This window comes from Adiantum capillus-veneris, chromosome 17 (genome assembly GCF_014529385.1).
Source record: "Adiantum capillus-veneris isolate H3 chromosome 17, ASM1452938v2, whole genome shotgun sequence".
Taxonomy (NCBI): Eukaryota; Viridiplantae; Streptophyta; class Polypodiopsida; order Polypodiales; family Pteridaceae; genus Adiantum; species Adiantum capillus-veneris.
This window is the reverse complement of record NC_140947.1, coordinates 121815375-121821258: the sequence shown is the minus strand read 5'-3', so window position 1 is coordinate 121821258 and position 5884 is coordinate 121815375.

The window sequence follows — 5884 nt, the reverse complement described above, 5'->3', positions numbered from 1 at the left end:
GCGGAAGCAGATTTGGATTGTGAAAAAAGACAACAAGGTAACGAAGAATCCATCTACTGATTCTACTACCAAATTGCCAAAACCAACCCAAAACCCGACCACCAATCCATCAATCAAACAAAGAGCAGCTTTATTGGAAAGACTGTTGTATCATCGCTCTACAATTGCATTGGGAACTTATGACCAAAACAACTACAATGCTTCACCCACAAACACTTCATAGTCGTCCGGGAGGACTCAAACTAGGAGGGGGGGAGGTATACAGGAGCTACAAAGCAGCTACAAGCGGGAAAAACAAAGAAAAACAAAAATTATATTACAAGGGCAGTGTCTTACATGATTTTGCAATTTTTTATGTTTGATTGCGGATATTGATAATATTTATGCCCTTATATACCTTGTTTTGCAACAAGAAGAGATCAAATGATGAATTTGGGTCTCTAGATGTGTAAATATCACTAAATAAGAGTGTTTTTGGAGCTAAAAAGTGGAAAAAAGTGGTAATCCAAGTCCAGAAATCACAAAGAAGTGTATATTCATATACACAGGGTTACCAGCTATTTATCGTGTATGTTTGGAATTTTTTGGCTTCAATTTGCTATTTTCTTTATTTTTTATGATTTTCTTAATAAAAATAAAAGAAAAATAAAAAAGTAGGTGAAATGAGATCGGAAAAAAGAAAAGAATAGACGGTGATGGTCCTAATGACAAGGGAAACCCAGGATAAAAATTGGGTACAATTCTGAAAAAGTTGCGGAAAGCCCGAAATGACAGAATTTTGGCAAAGTGGACAGATTTCTCAGAAACAGGTCAAACGGAGTCCAAATTGAGAAATTTCAAATCCTAAAGTGCATTTCACGACGAGATAGGAGCACATGTCAAATTTGGTAACAAGTGATCCGAGAAGCCCGAAGTTAAGTATTTTTCACTTCACTATCAAGCTCATTTCCACTATTACCTTCTTGGAGAGAGCAAAGAGCACACAGGAGCATCCAACCTTCTACCGCCTTCTACGACTGCTACGAGAGATCAGAGGACACCAGACATGAGAGGTAGACTCGTTGCCATAAGCTTTTGATGCTTATCGTTAACTTTTGTCGCGAAAACTCACCAAAACCAAGAAACAAGAGCAGACGGGGAATGGGGAGGAACGCTAGGTAGGGGCACAACCGCCTAACCAAACCTTGCAAGAACTTAGAAGTGGGTTACCCTAGTATAGGAGATGAGTTTCTAGCACTCAAAGCTCGAGAAAGAACGACTGGAAAAACCCTAGGTCAACAGAGCCTGCAAGAGGCAAACAGAAAAAAGTTGTCGGAACGACACAAAACTTCTTAGGAAGCTTAACAACATCGAGGTCAATGCAACCATGGAGTATCTCCGGGTTTGGATCACCAAAAGTAGGTCGGAAAAACCGATTCGGCTGCGGACACACAAAGCGTCATTTTGGCATAACGGCTAAAATTGACGACCAAATGACATGAAACTTCACAAGCAGCTTCAAATATACATGGATGACTTATGTTTGCAAGCAAAACCCAAAAGAAAGCTGATTCACTTACCGATGGTGAAAAAGACGCTTTCGGGCAACCAAATGGAGAAAGATGGAGAACGGGGAGCCAAAGTCAAGTTCAACCAAATAGGTGGCTTCACAACATATCCAATGAGCTGGAAATGCAACTCTCGAAAAGAAAAGTTGAAGAAATTCAACTCCAAGGCAAAAAGACGACTTCGGAGACTGAAATGCCTATAAGGGGGCTTTTTAGCTAAACTGATGACTTTTTAAGTTGAAAACTAGTTAGCAGGGCTTAGGGCACTAGCACAAAGCATTCTTTGCACAAAAAGACCAACATTTCAAGAAAAGACATCATACGCGTATGATGTCTCACACATGATTTTCACATCCATTTCAACATTTGAGTGCATAGCCTCATTCCACATGTTAATCACATCCTATGAACCAAGTATCATGAGAATTGGAGTTAGAAAACCCAAGGAAAGCCAAAAAGACGCAAAGTAGGCCAAAAAATTGATTTTTGGTCCTAATTTTGTCAAAATAACTCCAAACTCATTGAAACTTTGTAGGATTGTTGATTAACACATCTACAAGCTATCTGGAACCAAAAAGCACCATTTTGACACAAAAAACATCATACGCGTATGATGTCTATTTGCACTTACAGAGCAAAAAATGCTCATTTGTCATCATACATCCATTATATATATCTAATACATGCTACATATGAAGTTTGGAACCATTTGGTTAGGTGGATCACCCCATTAGCCCAATTAAGAGAAAATCCTTCATACAAAGCCTATTTTTGTCCCAAATCCAACATATTCAAGTCCAAACCAAGATTTGAGTATAAATAGTCCTTCACTAGCACATGGAGAGTCCACAGAACCAATCCCATGAAAAATTGACAAAAAAGACATCATACGCGTATGATGTCTCCAGAGCCATTTTTAGTCCAAATTCTATCCAAACTTGATAAATCCACTGAATAAGCCTATCTAAAGCCAAAACCAAGCTTATAGAGAAAATTGGTCCAAAAATGCACCAAAAGACATCATACGCGTATGATGTCTCACTATGTGATTTTGGCACCTCAGGGCTTCAACCACCAAACAGAAGTGATCTACATGCCATTTGAAGGTGAACCACCAAGTTTTATCCAATTTGGATCATAAAATCCATTTCCCTTTCAAGATTTTGCCAAGAGCCTGAACTGGACTAAACTGGCCAAAACTTGACCAAATGGGATCCAAACTCAAATCCAAGCATATGACACTCATGTATACACTATCAGCTACAAGCACAACCAATATGAAGTCATTCTGACACAAAAGACATCATACGCGTATGATGTCTCAAGCATGTTTTTGAGCCCAGTTTGCATATTTTTTCACCTACATTGCATCCTTAGGCCCTGAATAGCTCATGTTTCAATTTTCAAGTCATTTGAATAGTTAAAAGCTTCATTTCGGCTTTCAGTACTAAAAAGATGCTAACTTCTGTAATTAGAGTTACAGGATCCATGGATTCCGCTAAGTCATCGGCAACTAAGAGAAAAAGACCAACCATCAAGGATGCTCTTGCAGAAGCAGAACCTTTTGATATTCCAAAAGAAACCCTCAAGCCAACCAAGACTTGGTTGGAGGAAGCAGTACTAGAAAAAGAGGGAATAAAGATCTACCAGGGGACTTTCAGAGATCCTCAAGGGCAATCGGTCGATGTACCTATGATCCCACGAGAATTAGTGGATTATAGCAGATCAGAGAACATCAGCAGATACCTGGAAAAGGTTGACTTACACAGGTTCTTCACCTCTAGACCATCAGGTGTAGACACAAGAAGAGTGTATGAGTTGGCAACATCCATTCAGAAGGATGGGAAAGCCACTTTGACAGCCATGGATAGAGAAACAGTTGAAGTACAGATCACTCCACAGCTCATTGCAGATGCATTGAAGCTGCACAACAAAGGGAGTTCTGTCAGAGAAAGAAGGGAGGCCATAGAGGTCTATGGATCAAAGAAACAAAATACAACCTACGGAGATATGGCAGATCAACGAGCGGCAACCCTTTGCCGATTATACAACCAGTTTTTCCATGTGTGCAGTAAAAGACCGTAGAAGTATACTACACCACCCCATGCCATTGCGACAACCATCACATGGGCACTGAAGAGCAACATGCCAAAAGAGGTGAATTATGCTCAATACATCCACGAGCAAGTAATTGCCATGCACAACCAGAAGCCAAAGTACATAGGAGGAGGAGAAATCCTAACAAGAATAGCTTATGAAGCTATTGGAGCTAGGGATCAAGGGCCACAGATTCCCTCCCAGAATGAGTGGCTTAGAGAAGCCGATGAAGAGAAAGAATAGCAAGAAGTATCCAAGAGGGCGTCCACAAGAGCACGCCGAAAACTAGAAATAGTTTCAGAACCTGAAGAGGCTGTGGACGAGCCGCTCAAGAAGAAAGTGAAGAAGAAGGCTGATCCCAAGCAAACCAAAAGTCAAAAAGCCGCAAGAATGGAAAGGCTGGTGGAGCAGTTTAGAGCGGAAAGAGCTCTAAAGGGGGACTTTGAAGAAATGTGGGTGCCAGACCCCACTAAAGTCGGAACCAGCTCTGCCAGGCCACATGTTGATCAATATGATCAATATATTAGAGCTTATGAGGAGTCAGAGGCCATACTGGAGCAGCAACCTGTCGAGCCTTATACTGAAGAGGAAGTACAACTTTTAAAAGCTGAGCTGAAAAAGGACGACAAGGAGAAGAAGGAAGTAGATGAGTCTACTGAACTTCGAGAGAAAGACGGGCAAGCAAACAAAGGAAAAGCCAAGATGACTGAGGACAATCAGCCCTCCTTTACTGATGTACCAAGCCCGAAGAAGACGGAAATTATTGTGGAGGAGACCACAATAGAAATAGAAACAGAAGTTATGGAAAAGCCGGAGGCCGGGACCAAGGGAAAGAAGATAGATCCAGTTCAGCAAAAGAAAGATGATTATGAGGATATGGTAGCGATCGGGTACAGTGAAGAAGAGGCCCTGGAGGCAGTTTATGGGATATCCCTACGAAAACAAGATGATCGGAAAGGGACGAAGGAAAAGACAAAAGGAACAATGGAGAGTATAGAGAAAATGGACGAACAAAACATACTAGAAGAGCCGAAGCCATTGGAGGTGGTGGCAGAAAGAGCTGTCAAGTTGACAGATGAAGATGAAAAAGACATGCACATGGTGCATGAACTGCTCAGCAAGATTAAAGAAAGATCCAGAGCAAAGGAAGTAGCAATTGAGACAGCAAAACAAAAGGAAGCAGAGTTGCAGAAGAAGTTAGAGAATGCTATGACTAAATCTGAAAGTCATAAAGCATCACTCTACGACGCAGAAAACGAGAGAGACGGCTTGATACTCCAACTAGCCGAAGCTTCAAGAGAGGTAACAAGTTCACAGGAAGAAAAGGAGCGAATAGAAGATGAGCTGGAGGCAGCCAAGGATGAGCTCATTGAGCTAAGGGAAAGAGTCGAACTTCAAGAAAGGACAATCATGAGACTCAGGACCACCCCTAGAGCTAGCAGAGCAGGAATAGAACAAGAGGGAGCCCTCGTACCAGCTCTAGAAGATCAGGTCAAAAGTTTGCAAAGAGAGCTAAGGTTAGAGCAAGTGCAAAGATTGCACATGGTGGAGGGATCATTGGCTGCAGAGGAGAGGCTCACATCAGAAAACCAAACACTAAGGACAGAAAATGAGGCCCTCCGCAAACAGCTCCAAGACCTCCAAAAGCAACAAAGAAGAGAAACAGAGCCACCACAAGAAGAAGCAGGGGGAGCAGCCATAGAGCTACCAGAAACTGGAGAGGCAACCACAATTGAAGATCCAGTCCCAGTTCAAGAAGTGGCCTCGACTTCAGGAATCTCTGAAGAAGAAGAACAACGGCTCCAGGACCAAATAGAAAAGTCAACAGAGGAAAGTGCCAAGGCGGAAATGGAATGGGAAAGGAGACTCCTCATCTCCATTAGACTTTAGGGTTTAGACACAAAAGTGCTCCATGAAGAGTGGATGCAACCCAGCCTGCCTTTCCCTCTGATGAAATTTGAAGTGATAAAGACGAAAAAGAGAATAGAGGAGGAGCAGTATGTCGCTCTTTACGAAGGCGACATCACAAAATATGAACAATCAAAGAAGATTGTAGATTCTCAACCTAGATGGAGGAAAGGTTGGCTGAACAAATACCCAGCCTACCTCATCTACTTGGTAGAGGCTCCAAAGGAGATTCGGGAGGATGCAACCTTCTGCCCGGCGCCAAGAGTCAGAAGCTGGAAAGAGCATGGCAGGATTGCAGAAAAGAAGCCAAATTGGCTTAATTACCCAAGGAT